This window comes from Oncorhynchus clarkii, chromosome 3 (assembly GCF_045791955.1).
Source record: "Oncorhynchus clarkii lewisi isolate Uvic-CL-2024 chromosome 3, UVic_Ocla_1.0, whole genome shotgun sequence".
Taxonomy (NCBI): Eukaryota; Metazoa; Chordata; class Actinopteri; order Salmoniformes; family Salmonidae; genus Oncorhynchus; species Oncorhynchus clarkii.
The window spans coordinates 57,530,378-57,549,930 of record NC_092149.1 but is presented as its reverse complement, the minus strand read 5'-3'; the positions used below and the strand labels follow the sequence as shown (position 1 = coordinate 57,549,930).

Genomic DNA, 19,553 nt, shown 5'->3' with positions numbered 1-19,553 from the left:
AAGGGGTCTGAATACTTTCCGAAAGGACTATATCAAGAGAACATCCCTGGTCATCCCTACTGCCTCTGGCGGACTCACTAAACACAAGCTTATTTTTAAATTATGTCTGAGAGTTGGAGTGTGCCCCTGGCTATCCGTAAATATTAATAAATATATTGTTATATTGTGCCACCTGTTTAGCTTAATATAAGGAATTGGAAACGATGTATACTTCTACTTTTAATACTTAAGTATATTCAAAACAAAATACTTTTAGACTTTTACTCAAGTAGCATTTTACTGGGTTACTTTTACTTGAGTAATTTTCTATTAATTAAGGTATCTTTACTTTTACTCAAGTATGACAATTGGGTACTTTTTCCACCACTGACAAAAGAGCATAGAGGAACGAACAGATAAATAGGCTTACTGTTTAAAAAGGTTGTGAGATATCCCTCTTAGCATCCAATGCATAAATTACCATTCTGACCAATGAAGCTTTCTCTGCTATCAAGGTTTTAGAATAGAACGGAGTTACTCACAAAGGAAAATTGAATGCAATTTGGGAAAACTTAACATGAAGAGCAGAAAGCGCACCATATCCACCCAACATAAATTAAATTGACATATTGGGTGAGTTTACAATTTACATATTGGGTGAGTTTACAATTTACATATTGGGTGAGTTGGATTGTTTGAAACCATGGCGATTGTCAACGAATGTCACGCATGCGAGCCCAGTGCCGTTATACCAACTTTATATGGCGGGGAGAGACTTGATTAAGCTACATCAATGTTGCACTCATAAAACATTGCAAATTGTGTTCAATGGATGATGCTGAGTGGAGTCAATTCTACTCAAGAAGGCAAAACTGGTTTTCTTACTGATGGGAGCTAAACTTGAGAGGTGGCAGACATACATTGTATTAGTAACGTAAAGATGCGTGTCGTGGTACAAAAAAACAAAAAGCAACAATGTAGCTAGAGCTAGTCATAAATTGTTACAAATTAGGACCGCAAAGACAGAAAAGCCCACCCACCTTTGCGCAGTAAAGTGGCTGCTCTCTGAGTAACGCCGCGTTCATGTGATAGTCGGAGCTAGATAACTCGGACATATCTGACTTGATAACTGGATGAACGCGGCACGTGTATAACTACAAACAGTTAGCAAGTCTCAAATAACCGAGTTTTCTAGTTCCGACTACCTATGAACGCGGCATTATCCCTCACCGAACACAGCTCCTAAAAATGTCCCAGCATTAAAAACGACAACAATTCCCATTGATAGAGCATTACAACTATATGGTCCATAATCTGAATGTATCTAAAGTTATTCATAAAATGTGGTAATAACCTTAATCAAATTGTACATTCAAGACAGTCGGAAAGTCGGTGCACTAGAAATATGTCCGAGTTTCAAACATAGAATTTCGAGTTGGATGACCGTTCAATACGATTTTTCCCAATCGGTATCGTTTTTTCCAGAGTTCTCTGTTGTCTTGAGCACATTGAAGTCAGAGAATTTCCAGTTCCGTGTTGTTTTGAACGCGGCATAACTACGGGAACGCACCTAGATGACGCAAACAGTTTTGTCGACGTGAGCACTTCTGTTTGGGTGAGAGAATAGGTTTAACATTTTTAAACAATGGAATAATAACTTTCAAATCTTAGCTCACCTTGTAAAAGTCCTGTGAATAAGTCCATTGAAATAAATGCATAAAATGGGCGTAGTTTTGCGTGCTCCGACTATCCAGTTGTAGCCTAGTGTGAGTCCACAGTCTTTGGCGAATGACTTCGCGATGGGAAGAGAGAGCGAGAGCAGGACCCAGGTGACGTCATGGCGAGAGGGAGGGGCGAGGATCTGAGGAGTTTCATATTGAAACGATGTCATTAGGAGTCAGATAACTTTTCACTGTCTTGGCTTTAGTGTAAAGAAGAAATATGATAATAGGCTGGCCTACTATTCTCATTCTCACCATACTACAATCTTGCTTCAAAATACCACATAACAGATACGTAAGGTCAATACGCAGAGTTCTCAAACTGATGTGAAAAGCAAATGTGTGAAATCAAATCAAATGTTATTTGTTACATACGTCGAATAGAACAGTTATAGACCTTACCGTGAAATGATTATTTACAATGAAAACGATTTACTAAAGTAAAAAATAGAAGAGCAATAATAAAATAACAATAATGAAGCTAAATACATGGTGGGGTACAGGTTAGCCAATGTAATATCTACAGTACCAGTCAAAAGTTTGGAAACACCTACAATACTGATTCAAGGGTTTTTTCTTTATTTTGACTATTTTCTACATTGTAGAATAATAGTGAAGACATCAAACTATTAAAAAATACATATGGAATCACTTAGTAACCAAAGAAGTGTGAAAAAAATCTAAATAGATTTTAGATTCTTCAAATTAGACACCTTTACCTTGATGACAACTTTGCACAATTGTGGCATTCTCTTAACCAGCTTCACCTGGAATGCTTTTCCTACAGTCTTGAAGGAGTTCCCACATATGCTGAGCACTTGTTTGTTTGGATGCTTGTCCTTCACTCTGCTGTCAAACTCATCCCAAACCACTCTATTTATTGGTCAAACAGCACTTACTCAGCCTGGATCTGTGTTGGGTCATTGTCCTGTTGAAAAACAAATGATAGTCCCACTAAGAGCAAACCAGATGGGATAGCGTATTGCTGCAGAATGCCTTGAATTCTAAATAAATCATAGACAGTGTCACCAGCAAACCAGCCCCACACCATCACATCTCCTCCTCCATGCTTCACGGTGGGAATCACACATGCAGAGATAATCTGTTGACCTACTCTGAGTCTCAAAAAGGACAGATTTCCACTGGTCTAATGTCCATTGCTCCTGTTTCTTTGCTCAAGCATGTCTCTTCTTATTATTGGTGTTGTTTAGTAGTGGTTTCTTTGCAGAAATCTGACCATAAAGGCCTGATTCACCCAGTATTCTCTGAACAAATCAAATCAAATACAATTTTATTTGTCACAGGCGCCAAATACAACAGGTACAACAGGTACACCTTACAGTGAAATGCTTACTTACAAGCCCTTAACCAACAATGCAGTTAAGAAAAATACCCCAAAAAATTAAGTAAATAAAAAAGTAACAAATAGTTAAAGAGCACCAGTAAAATAACAATAGCGAGGCTATATACAGGAGGTACCGGAGCATCGGCTCTCAGACCAACAGGCTCCTAGACAGCTTCTACCCTCAAGTCATAAGACTGCAAATAGCCAGACTGCTAAATAGTCTATTAATGGTACTCTATCTGTCTGCACTGACTCGATCTTGCACTGACCCTACGCACAGTCAGTAGACAATGTATACACACCATATACACAATCATTCACATACACTACATTGACACTCCCACACACATTCACACGCATACAACACACACGCATACCGACACAACACAAACACACATTCATGCACATTACACATGCACACTCACACACTTTTACACTCATCATTTTCTGCTGCTACTCTGTTCTTTATTTTACTCTTATTATTATCTTTCCTGATGCACAGCCACTTTACCCTGCCTTCATGTACATACAGTATCTACTTCAAATATTATGTAGCTCTGCACCAGTGGTGTAAAGTACTTAAGTAAAAAATAGTTTAAAGTACTACTTAAGTAGTTTTTGGGGGTATCTGTACTTTACTTTACTATTTCTCTTTTTGACAACTTTTACTTTTACTCCACTACATTCCTAAATAAAATAATGTACTTTTTACTCCATACATTTTCCCTGACACCCAAACGTACTCGTTATATTTTGAATGCTTAACAGGACAGGAAAATGGTCCAACTCACACACTTATCAAGAGAACATCCCTGCTCATCCCTACTACCTCTGATACCTCTAAATACAATTCCTTTATAAATTATGTCTGATTGTTGGAGTGTGCCCCTGACGATCCGTAAATTTTTAAAACAAGAAAATCGTGCCATCTGGTTTGCCATATTTAAGGAATGTTTTATGATTTATACTTTCACGTTTGATACTTAAGTATATTTTAGAAATGACATTTACTTTTGATGCTTAAGTATATTTAAAATCAAATACTTTTAGACTTTTACTCAAGTAAAATTTTACTGGGTGACTTTCACTTTTACTTGAGTAATGAGTAAGTGTCAGAAGGTGGGTGTAGCTGGTGCATGAAGTCAGGCACATGAGAGCAGAATGAGTGAGCAACGTACATTACTCAAAATAAAGGCACAAGGTAACAATATACTTGACCAACAATAAACGGTAATCAATTACGCACAGGTGAAAACAGCACCCGTCGAAAACCAGCCATAACGTACCAAATGAACATTAGAAACAATCACGCACAAAAACATGGGGGAAACAGAGGGTTAAATACATGAACATGTAATTGAGGAATGAAACCAGGTGTGTAGAAAACAAAGACAAAACAAATGGAAAATGAAAGGTGGATCAGCGATGGCTAGAAGACCGGTGACATCGACCACCAAACGTCGCCCGAACAAGGAGAGGGAATGACTTCGGCGGAAGTCGTGACAGTAAGTTATCTTTCCTTTTACTCAAGTATGACAATTGGGTACTTTTTACACAACTGCTCTGCACATTGATGTGGTACTTGTCCTCCCTATACATAGCTCCATTCTTGTTTATTTTATTCATGTGTTACTATTTTATTTTTATGATTAATTTAAAACTCTGCATCGCTGGGAAGGGCTCGTAAGCAATCATTTCACAGTAAAGTCTACACCAGTTGTATTTGGCGCATGTGACAAATACAATTTGATTTCACTTGTGTATATATGAAAAAGTACATTAAGAGCGTCTACTAAATGACAAAAATGTCAATGTAAACTTATGTGACTTTACAACATAATTGAAAGTAATTTCATCAGATAACACGCACACACTAAAATGTATATATTTGTTCGCAATGTAGGCTGTGCTTGTGCTTAATGTATTGCTCAGGGGAGGACTGCCCCCTAATGTATTGCTCAGGGGAGGACTGTCCCCTCTCATTGAAGCCACGGAAGTTCAAGGCCGACCACGGAAGTTCAAGGCCGACTGCAGTACTGCAGGCATTGTTAGGAGAAAACAGCTTCCCCATTACAGTGAATGGAAAAATGGCAATTTTCGTGGTCACTTTTTTTTAAAGACACTCATGGTACCAACAATTGCTTCTAATGAACCAGATGTATGTCCTTGAACCGATTATTTTAATATTGCATTCAGAAGACGTTATACGGATAATTTAGTTGCTAATGCAAACATCAGTAACCTGGTCGGCCTTCAACTTGAGTTACTCATTGAGCGGGGGCAGAACTGAGCTAGCCTTACAACGTCACTTCCTGGAGTAGCTCGAAGTTTGCATGTTATCTCTTCATGAATCGCCATCTTAGCCGTCTTCATTTGGCTTCAAGGTGCTATTGAGTCTTCACATAGGAATGAATGGTGTCGCGTGATCAATGGCTTTGTCCATTCACAGATACAGTCATTGGTATTGCAATCCATTGGTCTTCTGGGTTTACAGTCTAAACGTTAATACACCTCACTTGCGATACATTCTTGGAAACATTTGGAACTTATCTTTCATATTGGACAGAAATAATGTTTATATACAATATGTGTCCATTTTGTCCATTACTTTCTTGTGGATAGAACACATGGTTCAAGAGAAAATAGCCTAATTAATGAAAAAGCATCTAATCAACAATGAAATGATTTCCCCAAACTTCTTCCAACTATTTACTTTTTTCAAAATATTGACAACAATGACATATTGACATGGTAAAATAAGTAAAAGTGCATAAAAAAATATATAAGGATATTTCCTTCTCAAACCCTCATAATAAGCATCAATGGTATCCACCAAGTTTAAGGTTTATTTTAAGGATAATGTTTTACAACTATGCCATTCAATTTTTTTTATTTTAAAATCATCTTATTTGATTTGATATATTTTACATGTATAGAGGAGTCTAGTGCCCAGAAGCCCGTTTTAGCGTCGGTAGGGCCATTGAGGACTTTCACCATTTTGAAGTAGTTAACTGGGTGGGATTTCCTATCGGTTAAGGAAGGATCACATAATTCTATCCAGGGTCAAAGTTAGAGAGGCAGCGAGGAAGTGTGAATGTGGAAGAAAGTGCGCTTGTATGAAATGAGAAGCTCCTTCTCCACTCGTGCATCATCAGGAAAATTACGTTTACAGGAGTGGATCACAAAATAAATGTGTAAAGTGATAAAAACACATTAAGTTAGTTGTGCACAGCATTTTATAGATAAAACAAGTAGCATGTTGTTTATAAGTGTGTGCATGGTTTTCTCCTCCGACAATACAGCTGATTCAAAGGAGGTGTGGCAGATATCAAAGCGACCGAGGTAGGATACAATTGTACTTCTTTGCCAAAAGGAGGATATCGAGGAGGGTAGGACTTTCGTTTGCCTACTAACAAATTGACACACACCTCGACCACTCAACCACTTATCGGTTTCCAGGTCACGGAGGAGAGAGGACGGAGGATGGACTTTTACCCAAACGAGAAATCAGCCAAAGGGTTATACTTGTGAGCAAATATTCCACAACTGCAGGTGGCAGTAAATTGCCAACCTTGGCTTTATACCTGTTCAAACAACACACTCCAGGTGGCAGTATGCACCCTTTCAGTTTGTTGACAAACCCATATATGTTGTAGAAGAATACAATTGACTACTTCAAAATTGAGATGGCCTCAATAGTGCTGCTTGTGCGCTCATAGACACCATAATGGGACAGATACAATGTTGCGATCTATACACATCCCTATGGATAAGGCCACACAGAGGGCCAGAGATAACTACAGACACCTGTGTCATGTGATATAATTCCCCCCAAAACTTGAAAGTTACCAAAAATCTGGTAGTTTGCTGGTAAACCTCAAACGTAGGCCTACCCTCCCTTTGCAACCCTAACCTGTGTGTAACGGAATAAGGACTTATAACAGAAAAATACTGTCAGCTGCAACTGTGTTAAAACAGGGGACTGTATATTTGCATTTCTAAAATTATTTTGATGTGATATGAAAGTAGATCGGTTTATGTTACTAGAACCGTCCGTATTGCAATGAGAATTGATTCATTTTTACATGGAGTATTTGGTTGTTTTGGCTGCCAGTGCCAGTTTACCTCTAGTCTTTGGACATTAATAAACGAATAAGTTATTTTGTCAGTAAATCCTTCCCTAGAGTCTTATGAACTTGTGGATACCATTTTTATGTCTCTGTGTCCAGTATGATGGAAGTTAGAGGTAGTTTCGCGAGCCGATGTAACTAGCGTTAGCGCTAGCATGGTACAAATACTGGAAGTCTTCAGGTGGCTGTACCAAAATACTTACAGTCTTTGCAAATTTCCATCAAACTGGACGCAGAGACATGAACATAGTATACAAGAGTTCATCTGACTCCCTTTAGCAGTATATCTTGGGCTAGGCAGGCACAGGAGGAAAGATGATTTCCAGACTGACGACTGCATTGATGTGTTTAAGACAAAATAAAAACGTATTTACAAGAAAATAAACTTCTGTGTACTTGTAGCAAAATATATTGGCCCAGCCCAAACTTCAAATTACGCACCATACACATCTGCTCGCCTCCTTCACTGTCGAACTCAACTAAAATACCCTCCTTACCACCAGGAATCCTGGGCTATTGGAATATGCTACTGCATCTACGTGTATAATACTTGATGCGGATAGAGTTCAATGTAGTCATGGCTCTATGTAGCACTGTGGGTTTCCCAGAGACTGTTTGAACAGACAGTTTGGTGCTTTCAATATGTCAATACCTCTCACAAACACAAGTTGTGGTGCAGTAAATCTCTCCTCTACTTTGAGCCAGGATAGATTGACATGCATGTTTTTGATATTCGCCCTCTGTGTACGGGCCAGCCGTGCTGCTCTGTTCTGGGCCAACGCGCATCACACTTACATCAGTACACTCATAACAACCTAAGCATAATTGATTAAACTTCTATTAGATCAAATAAGCCTCACGTATTGAAATAGCAATACATTTTTATCTTAAATAAATTCAACACTCTCTCATTGGCCCCCATACAAATGCTCGGCATTTGCTTAATCATTAATGAGGCGAAGATCACAAAGAGAACTTTCAAGACAGCAAGGTTGGTAGACGGAATGGAGAAGCTAGCTAGATATAACGAGAGGACTAGAAGGATGACGGTTTGGATGAATATGGAAGGTGGATGGACAAACTTGAATTTGAGAAGTGTTGAGCAAATATAGTGAATAGGAGTGGAAGGCGGTAATAAAGGAAAATGGAACAAAAGGAGTAAAGTTGTTAATGGAATCTGAGGATATACGGTGTTGCAATTGTGCTGGAAATCACATTCCCAATTCCCCTGAGAGCCCATTTAGGGTAATGAAGTTTGAAGTGGTAAGGGTCAGGGACATACAGCAGGTCTCCTACACAGAGGCACGAGAAGTAGCTGAAGGAGCGAGTGGAGCTGAAGATATTGCAGTGGATGCCCCACAGCCTGTGGAAGTTCAGAGTGTCGTTAAACAGTTGAAGGAAATTGATATGCACAGGAAAGTACAATTGCGTGTTTACTTGCCAAGCTTGTACGTGTGTGGTTCTGTGCATGCATCAGGTGATAGAAATCCGAATGCACTACCAGTGCTTTGAAAAGTTGATTTAATTATACTTTCCTGTGTATATATTGTCTCACATCACAGGAGGTTGGCTGCATCTTAATTGGGGAAAATGGGCTCGTGGCAATGACTGGAGCGGAACTGAATGGTAAAAAATGGTTCAAAAAAATACATCAAACATTCCATTTGCTCCGTTCTGCGTAATTCTTATGAGCTGTCCTCCCCTCAGCATCCTCATGTGTCTCACATTCCTACCTGCAAAATTACCCACCTCACCGACTACTGGTAAAGTTAAAATATAAATATTTTTCAACATTCTGGCCTATAGAGGTCGTGATAGGAAACTTTCCTGATTTAAAAAAAAACCCTTCTACATCATTAATAAATGACAGTTTGAATAAGGAAAGTTTCCTCTCATGACATCTACAGACCATACTGTTGAATAAAATTATATTTTAACTTTACCAGTTTGGAGGTTACCCCCAGATTAGCTCTAGGGCTGCTACACGTCTCCTACTCCTTGTGCAAATATTTCTGCCAGTTACTTTAAACCTTAATCAGCAAGAGTATTACGTTTCTCATGTACAATGTGCTCAATCTTCCATCTCCCCTCATTGTTACCTTGGTGAATTCTGTTTGCTTGGCTCCCCAAATGCTACTCCATGCCCACAGATGTTAGTTTCTTGTCCTCATTGAGTCTGAACAGAAAGGAAGAGGCGAAGCGAGAGGTTTTACTCGGCCCAAAATCTGTCTACCACAAATAAGCCCACAAAGTGAGGAATTTGTGTATGGAGGTCGATGAGAGTGTCAAATTTGGTCAACAAAAAATGTAATTTCTAATTTGCTACGTGGGGCTTATTTGATCAAATAGAATTTCGTAATGATTCAAAATCAAACCAAATCAAATGTTATTCGTCACATGGGACGAATACAACAGGTGTAGTAGACCTTACAGTGAAATGCTTACTTACGAGCCCCTAACCAACAGTACAGATAAGAATAAGAGATACAAGTAACAAGTAATTAAAGAACAGCAGTAAAAAATTATAAATAAAATAACAATGCCTGTACAGAGTCAATGTGCAGGGGCATCGGTTAGTTGAGGTAGTATGTACATGTAGGTAGAGTTAATTAAAGTGACTATACGTAGATGACAACAGAGAGTGGCAGTGGTGTGGAGAGGAGGGGGGCAATGTAAATAGTCTGGGTAGCCATTTGACTAGATGTTCAGGAGTCTGATGGCTTGGGGTAGAAGCTGTTTAGAAGCCTCTTGGACCTAGACTTTTCGCTCCGGTACAGCTTGCCGTGTGGTAGCAAAGAGAACACTCTATGACTATAGGGTGGCTGGAGTCTTTGACAATTTTTAGGGCTTTCCTCTGACACCGCCTTGTATAGAGGTCTTGGATGGCAGGAAGCTTGGCCCCAGTGATGTACTGGGCCGTTTGCACTACCCTCTGTAGTGCCTTACGGTCGGAGGTCGAGCAGTTGCCATTCTAGGCAGTGATGCAACCAGTCAGGAGACTCTCAATGGTGCAGCTGTAGAACTCTTTCAGGATCTGAGGACCAATGCCAAATCTTTTCAGGCTCTTGAGGGGGAATCGGTTTTGTCGTGCCCGCTTCACGACTGTCATGGTGTGCTCGGACCATGTTAGTTTGTTGGTGATGTGGACACCAAGGAACTTGAAGCTCTCAACCTCCTCCACTGCAGCCCCGTCGATGAGAATGGGGGCGTGCTCTGTCCTCTTTTTCCTGTAGTCCACAATCACCTCCTTTGTCTTGATCACGTTGAGGGAGAGGTTGTTGTCTTGGCAACTCATGGCCAGGTCTCTGACCTCCTCCCTATAGGGTGTCTCGTTGTTGTCGGTGACCAGGCCTACCACTGGTTGTGTCATAGGAAAATTTAACGATGGGGTTAAATTTGCAGATGACACAACAGGTTACAGGTTAGGTTGTTACGAATGTACTGATGTAAATGGCATTCCGGCAATTTCAAAAAAACAAACTTGAGTGCCTTTTGTCATAAAATGATATTGCCAGTGAGGGCTTCCTAAGTTATGCATAGATGCTAACTCCCTTTAGTGCCTATTGACAATGTATCTTCTGGCCCGGGGGAAGAGCCCCGACGTTCATTCTGAACGTTGAAATACATCGCTTGCGGTACCGTTTTGAAAACATAAGGATCATATCTTTCATAACAGTGAGATGTAATTTTCAGAAAACTAAAGGTTAAATTACTACACACCTTTATATGGTTAGGGTTAGAGTTCCCACACGGCCATATCGCCATGTCACAGTGCTTGTTTACGGAAGACGGAGGTCGCTACATGTGCTAATTAGCTATCTTGTTTGCTCCAACACCTGTGTGTAAGTGTAACTGGCGAGAAATTGTAGTTCGTCAACTGGAGACACACACAGCACATGGATCTGTGCAAAACTCCTACAGTAAGTGTACATTTTGGATTTGAAAGATTCTTTCTCGATATGAAATATAAGGGGCATATCAGCATATGCAAGTAATGGTTTTTGATGTTTCTTCATGTTAAAACAGTGGCGGAATGAATAGTTCACACGCTGCTAACTGTGAGCAAAGCTAACTGTTGAAAACCCTACAGAGAAGGGTTTTCGGGAGCTATGGGGCTTCCACAAATTTAAAGTAGTCAACTGGGAGGGGATTCCTATGAGTTGGGAGCAGTCAGTCAATGAAGAAGAAGAAAATGTAGTACTTTAAAATGGAAATAGCCTCAATGGCGCTGCACACGCTGTCACAGACGTTATAATGGCACAGATACAAAGATGAGTTCAATGTCTATCTCTATGGCCCTTTCACTTGCGTATCTGCCCTCTCATTGGCTAGAATGGTCCCACCTGATCTCGCCTCCTCCCACTTGCCTTCCATCTTTGAGGACATGCATTTCCATTATTAGAGCAGTCACTTGACTATCTTGTCAATATAATAGACCATCTTTGGTGTGGATCTGAGTACCTCCCCAACTATTTCTAGAACGCATGCATATTCTAACCATTCTGATTGGTACCAGATGGTGTGAGCCAGAGACAGAAAACATGTGGGTAAAGCAGCGTTTTGAAAATATATCTCATAATAATGGCTGGAACGGGCACATGGAATGGTATCAAACACCGGGAAACCATGTGTTTTATATATTTTTTACCATTCCATTAACCCCGCTCCAATCATTGCCACGAGCCCGTTCTCCCCCAATTAAGGTGCCACCAACCTCCTGTGTTTGATACTCTGATTGGTTTGAGATGATTTGATCGCAGATGACTTGGTTTTGTTCAACACCCCTCATTTTGACATCACCACAAACTACTTCATAGACGGAAGTCTCAGACTGAAGTGTGTAGCGAACATTAGGTCAGGGGAAGAATTCCGTTTGAGTTGTTAGGCAAGCATTCTTTACTAGGTCTGTTTTTGTCACCATAAGGTGTCATATCTAATTACAGTAATAAAGGCATTGCTAATTGGATACACTCATATGAGTCTTTGCACAATGCTCCTGAACTATCATTCATAATTAAAGGTTTCATTAAGGTGAAAATGGTTCTATAGAATACTGTAAATATTCTGAATGATTTTCTATCATTATTTGATTTCATTGCTCGAATAAATAATTAATTCTATTTAGATCATTTGGTTCAGAAGCTTTTGAAAAACGTGCCTGGTGTAGCCTTCACCAGAGTTCACGTTCAGCCCTAGACATTTTCCAGAAATTGCATGAATAGCATAATATGATTTCAACAAGATTGCACACAAGCTTATGAATCCTAATTATATTGTGTGGTGTCTCATATCAAACCGCACAGTGGGCGTATTGTATTGCAGTGTTCTATTGACTTAAGTTTGTAACACATGAAATCATATTGGATAAAAATAATTTCATATCGTACCATGTCATGATGCCTTGTATCTTGCCATTTCATATGCTCATTTCAGAAGATCTCCTGGGATCTCCTGGTAAGAAGCAAAAGCCCTCGCACAGAAGGTAGTGTGGTGGAGATCGACCCATGGTGGATGCCCTACGTTCCCAAAGGGGGCCAAGAAAATTAAGTCAGGTCAGTCATTTCAGAAGTTTCAAATCATTCTCATAAAAAAATACAAAGTGAGGCACCAACTGATTTATGTGTTCTGTATTATCATTATTAACTCCTTAAATCAGTTGTCTCGGGTTGATAGATGATAAGTAATGGGTGTGTTGAGTAATTGGCTTTGGGAGACAGTGTCTCAATTTAGAGAGTGGGGCCTGGCTGCCAATTCGATTCTACATCATGAGTGATAGAGCTGTTACATAACCATACAATAGTTGCAGGTCAGCAGCAATAAGGCAATGAAGCAAGATGACACTGTGCTCACAGAACAGAGAGAAAGACACGGGATGCAGCCTGTGTAAAGTCTGAGGCATATAAATATCATTATTTCATTTTTTTGGAGGGCCCAATTCAATCCAAATTCAATTCAATCAAAACGTTTCTGGTTGGGGCAAGACGACTGTCTTCCTTGAGAGAGTGTGTGTTATTCAAGTTGATATCCCGTTGACTTTAGTCTTGTTTCACAGAGTAAATGTTGCATTTCAGATGAAACTAATAGAAGTTGTGTGATTAATTAGGTATAAAGCCATGATACAGATTTAGTCAAGTGTAAGCAACTGGAATGAAGGCCTCATGACTAACAAAGTTGTAAGCAATGTCTATTATAAATGTAATACATATTTACTGCTGTCTTGTGATCCTTGCAAGAAGGTGGGACTGTTCAGGGGCAACGTGTGTTGGGCACATATTTAGAATTACGCAATGTAGTGAGGAGCACATGCTGTGTCATGTTTCCTATGCGTGACAGTGGGTTGTGGTGTTTGCTCATGTTGGAGCATTGACTGGGTGTGTCATCACCATGCATGTCTAAGTCTTTGACTTGTAGCTGTTTACAGTATCGGTTATTATCATCCAAGCGAGCTTTTACAGGTGAATGTGTTTTTGGTGTAAAATTGGTAAACTGTTGCAAGACAGTCAAGCTAATCTATTCACAACAGCATTTCAGGCCTTTCAGAGTTTGAGGACATTTAGAAAGGTGAGAATGTGTTTTGCCAGACAGGAAAATGTTTACCTTCAAAACAACCATAAACATGGCCCTCTAAAAAAAATATTACATTTGGCACAATCCAAGAGGGTCAACTACTGCACTACCTCTGAAAGAAAAGGTGGAAGCAGCAACACAAAGAACAGGAACACCAATTTCTTCACAGCCATTGATAAGCAACACACATTATGCATTCCTCCACTTCCTGGTTTACTCAAATTGAATTAGGTCATTTAAAAGGTATTGTAGATATTGTAAAATATATCTAGCCACACACACACACACACACACACACACACACACACACACACACACACACACACACACACACACACACACACACACACACACACACACACACACACACACACACACACACACACACACACACACACACAGTGTAAAACTTTCTACAACCTCCAAAGGCTTCTGTATGTGTCCTCTCTCCTGAGTAGTCTGCGGGACAGTCGACATGCTTTAACTCAGATGATTTTGGGCGAGTTTTAAAAATGGTAATAAAAGCAGTTCATGCTTTGCAATGAAAAGAAAATGTCTGCATTGGGTGAAATTCTGAAAAACAACATTAAATATTGAATGAGGAAACCCAAGTCTTTGCATGCCCCCCTATGGAGCAAGCAGAGAGTCAACACACTTAGGAGTCCTGATCATTCACTTCTCCTCACACAGTATCGAGTTTAAGAAATGCAAATGTTTCTCTGAGACGTCCCTCATGCAGCTATTGGATATTTGCCAACGCTTTAATATCATCTCCAAATTAACTTATCAAACACCTAGATCTCTTTTGACTATGTTTCCATGGCGAGTAATGGCAAACTCCACACACCCACCCCTCAAACACACCTCCTTTTCTCATCCCCAAACTAATCAGTATTCTGGATTGAACATCAGGACTTGGTTTAGTTGAGAGGCACTCCTCACCAGCATCACCCAAAATGTATGTAGTTCTGTCCTTGAGCTGTTCTTGTCTAATGATGTTCTGTATTATGTCATTCTGTATTATGTTTCATTTTTTTGTGTGGACCCCAGGAAGAGTAGCTGCTGCTTTTGCAACAACTAATGGGGATCCTAGTAAAATACCCCCAAAATAATAATAATGTTGCAACATCCACACACAAATACAAAGCGTGACAGAGAAGGTCTCTCATCAGTCTCTGGCTCCCCATACTCTTCTCCACTGCAATTTCAATAAAATAGGTCCAAGATGATAACATGGGATATCATGAATATAAAAAGGCATAAACACATTCAAATGATATTCAGTGTTGGACAGAAAAAGGATGGAGAGCCATCAAACCTCACCTTGGGGAGTTTGAGAAAAATAATGGTTTCATTCCATAAACATCTCATCAGCCACAGAGACGGAGAAAATATACAAACAATAACCTATGTTTAAGGACAGCAAAATCCGCAGAAGAGACAATTCGTTTGTTTTCCATTACATGTAGAAAATATAAAGATAATAGACTTCTTCAGTTTTAACTGAAAAGTGTGTACATTTTAGAAGAGTTTCAGTCAGCTGCTTTTGTTAATCCTCTTGGATCTAAAGTGTGTAATATACTTCAATGAACAATGTGGTATTGTCACAGATATGGTATGTAATGGAGGTATTACTGTAAAATACCACAAAGGACAGTGAGGACAAAAGTGTTTAACACATTTTTATGTTGCGCATAAACAACACTTTCATATAGGAATGGTATACTTTATCTTGATGCATGACATAATACATTTCAAGGAAATACTGATGGATGATAACTTTGCAAGTGGAAGCATCATCGGATCAGTGTTTACCCTTGATAGTTCAATCTCATCTTGCAGTAAAAGCAGATGTATACATTTGACATTGTCTGTATCCATCCCTCGACACCAGTCTCATAACAGTCTGTTCATTTTGTGGATATAGCTTAAGACACTCAACTGTGAGAGGTGATATAAGACATCTCTGCGCTCTCAGCAAGGCCAAAATAATTGAAATTCTTATCACAGGCCTATCAGAAGTGCGTCATGTCTCTCAGGAAATAGGAGTTCAAGCACTCTCAAGGGAGATGGAAAGAGCTCAAACTCCTCACGATTCCAGGAGTCTCACAGGTCCGGGATCTGTTCAGGGACCTCTACTACAAGGAAACACATGCAAATACATGCACACACGTACAGTACTCCTTGTAGAATAGAAACCTATTGATGTATTATTTCTATACAGAAGATGAGTCGATTCTTATTTCCTCCATCCTCCATTCCACTAAAAACACTTAGTTTACCCTGAAGAGTTTTAGCCTGGGTGATAAAAGCGAAAGAGCTAATGACATCCGCAATCATCTGCAAACAGATTGGCTCTTATGCGCATCCAATTATTATGATCCTGGCTGTGGTGGGCCCTTCTTCTCCCTCTCAGACTCTGATGGAGTTAGTCACGGCCATCAGCCCAACAAAGGAGACATATTTGAGTGTCATCAAAATGAGACAGGCACTCTATCCAAACCACTGAGAAGCCTGATAAGTGAGCGGCATTAGGACTATTTGCTGAGCGCTTTAAAAGAAAAAGGTTAGAGATATGTGGGAAGTCCTGCTAGTAGATTGTGATTATAGATCAAGCATGGTCTTTAATTAATTCATTTTTTATTTAACCTTTATTTAACTAGGCAAGTCAGTTAAGAACAAATTCTTATTTACAATGACGACCTACCAAAAGGCAAAAGGCCTCCTGCAGGGATGGGGCTGGGATTAGAAATAAAAATATGGGACAAAACACACATCACGACAAGAGAGACACCACAACACTACATAAAGAGAGACCTAAGACTACAACATAGCATGGAAGCAACACAAGACGACACAGCATGGTAGCAACACCACATGACAACAACATGGTAGCAACACAACATGGCAGCAGCACAACATGGTAGCAGCACGACACATGGTACAAATATTATTGGGCACAGACAACAGCACAAAGGCAAGAAGGTAGAGAAAACAATTCATCACGCAAAGCAGCCACAAATGTTCGTAAGAGTGTCCATGATTGAGTCTTTGAATTAAGAGATTTTGAGTGTTTTTTTGCAGCTCGTTCCAGTCGCTAGCTGCAGCGAACTGAAAAAAGGAACGACCCAGGGATGTGTGTGTGACTGGCATGTGTTGTATGTGGAGGATGAGGGCTGCATTAGGTATCTCAGATAAGGGGAGTGAGGCCTAAGAGGGTTTTATAAATAAGCATTCACCTGTGGGTCTTGCGACGGGTATACAGAGATGTCCAGTTTACAGAGGAGTATAGAGTGCAGTGATGTATCCTATAAGGAGCATTGGTGGCAAATCTGTGGGTCTCTACACTGGTAGAATATTTAGTTAGGTTTCTTGGGCCAAATGTTAACCTTCTGATTTACAAATCAATGCACTATTAAAAGACATCCTGAGAAGGCTTATTGGGAGAAAAGAGTACATATTATTTACAGACCTCATCTTCAAGGTAATAAACAACAGTAAATATACAATACAAACAAAAATGAATACACACCTGATGTTTGGGTCATGTAAAATTACATCAATAGGAATACAATAGCAAACAATAATATAATTCTCAGTCACTGTACACAAGGGCATTCAATCTTAACTCCACTCCTCAATGCTCTCTCTGGCCCGCTGTGGAAGAAATGGCCTTTCAGGCTAATCATGTTAGCCCAGTGAAGCTGAACAGGCTGTGACAACTACCTCCTCGGCTGTTGCTACGGACTCGGGAGCCAAGGGGCTAACTGAGTCGATATTCAGCCTATGGCTTGATGTCAGTTACACTCAGGCTGCATGTGGCTTCGGGGGTGTGACATTTATTTTTGACAATGCCTGACAATAGAAGGTCCTAGACCCAGGCGGAGAACCCGTCTTGGTGAGAAGTAAAATCGTTTGGAACGCTTTGAACCACTTGTCTTCATCCTCCCCTTTCTTCTGTTTGTCTGACAAGTTCAAAGGGAATAGACCACCGTGTAGAAGTCAAAAGAGAGACTCACCAGTCACCAAAATGTTTTGCACAGATCTAAAGGTTACTGTGGGACAGGTGGCCGATTAGATTGTCATGGAACCAATCCTTAAGGCACCTCTAGACATTCAGGGAAGATAAAGAGCAAGAAAACAGTCTGGTTTATGGAGATGAAAGAAGTTTTAACACTCAAACCTCTGACTCAAGTCTTTGAGCATTTGAACCTTGTTCTGCATTGTAACATAATTTGAAAGTAGTTTATTCCAACAACGTGTTTGTCCAATGTCTTGGTACAAACCATTGTGCTGAATCTTAGCTTTCCCAGCCAGGCAGAACACAACAACAATAACAACAACAACAGAGCTATCCCACCGTGCATGGTGACAGTGACAGCTTAGTGTAATTAAAGTGTCAGATTGGTGTCCAAGATACAGGATTTAGAAAGAGGGATCCCACAGCCAGACGCAGACCATGAGGATGAGAGAAGAATGGGAAAAGAGTGATTGAAGTGCCATACTGGTGGCTTGGGAGTGGACAAAGCAGGAAGAAAACGACATTATACTATACTTCACAGCCTAGGAATGTCATGCTGTTAATCTCAATGCAAACAATAGGCTGTGTAGGATGAAGTACGAGAGTACATGACCATTTAAAGTACACTTTTCTTCAGGTGTCATTTGAATCTACGGAAGGGTGTGTGCGTGTGTGCATGCCAAAATAACTATCTTTCACTCCAGTCTAGTTGAGCAGAGATGTTTGTGGTGCTCTTCAGGTCAATCAATAGGCCTGCTCGATAGGGGCCACGCCACTTCTGTCTATTGGGTTGGCATTTCCCTCCTCGTATCCATCTTCTGAGTTAGTGCCATGCTTGCTGGCTGCAGTTGAGGTAAATGCCCTGAGAGAATTATTGGTCCTAATTGCAATGAGCTTGGCTAGGCTTCAGAGGGTGTTGATTTGATTTATTTATTTATTTTTATTTCACCTTTATTTAACCAGGTAGGCTAGTTGAGAACAAGTTGTCATTTACAACTGCAACCTAGCAAAGAGCAGTGCGACACAAACAACAACACAGAGTTAAACATGGAATAAACAAACATACAGTCAATAACACAATAGAAAAAAAGCAAAAATAAATAACAGTATGGGGATGAGGTAGTTGGATGGGCTATTTACAGATGGGCTATGTATAGGTGCAGTGATCTGTGAGCTGCTCTGACAGCTGGTGATTAAAGTTAGTGAGGGAGATATGAGTCTCCAGCTTCAGTGATTTTTGCAATTTGTTCCAGTCATTGGCAGCAGAGAACTGGAAGGAAAAGCGGTCAAAGGAGGAATTGGCTTTGGGGGTGACCAGTGAAATATCCCTGCTGGAGTGCGTGCTACTATGGTGCTGGTATGGTGACCAGTGAGCTGAGATAAGGCGGGGCTTTACCTAGCAAAGATTTATAGATGACCTGGAGCCAGTGCGTTTGGCAAAGAATATGAAGCGAGGGCCAGCCAATAAGAGCATACAGGTCGCAGCGGTGGATAGTATATGGGGCTTTGGTGACAAAACAGATGGCACTGTGATAGACTGCATCCAATTTGCTGAGTAGAGTGTTGGAGGCTATTTTGTAAATTACATTGCCGAAATCAAGGATCGGCGGATAGTCAGCTTTACGAGGGTATGTTTGGCAGCATGAGTGAAGGATGCTTTGTTGCCAAATAGGAAGCCGATTCTAGATTTAATTTTGGATTAGAAATGCTTAATGTGAGTCTGGAAGGAGAGTTTACAGTCTAACCAGCCACCTAGGTATTTGTAGTTGTCCACATATTCTAAGTCAGAA

The 19,553-nt window shown here is 40.2% G+C and overlaps 1 protein-coding gene across 1 annotated transcript in view; it reads right to left on the bottom strand.

Moving 5' to 3' along the window:
- The window catches only part of LOC139399603 (SH3 domain-binding protein 4-like), a 62,221-nt gene extending 60,428 nt beyond the window's left edge, over positions 1-1,793 (bottom strand). The window contains exon 1 of the mRNA XM_071144967.1: positions 1,656-1,793. The gene's annotated coding sequence lies outside the window, so the exon portion shown is untranslated. The remainder of the gene's footprint in view (positions 1-1,655) is intronic.
- Positions 1,794-19,553: the final 17,760 nt, after the last annotated feature.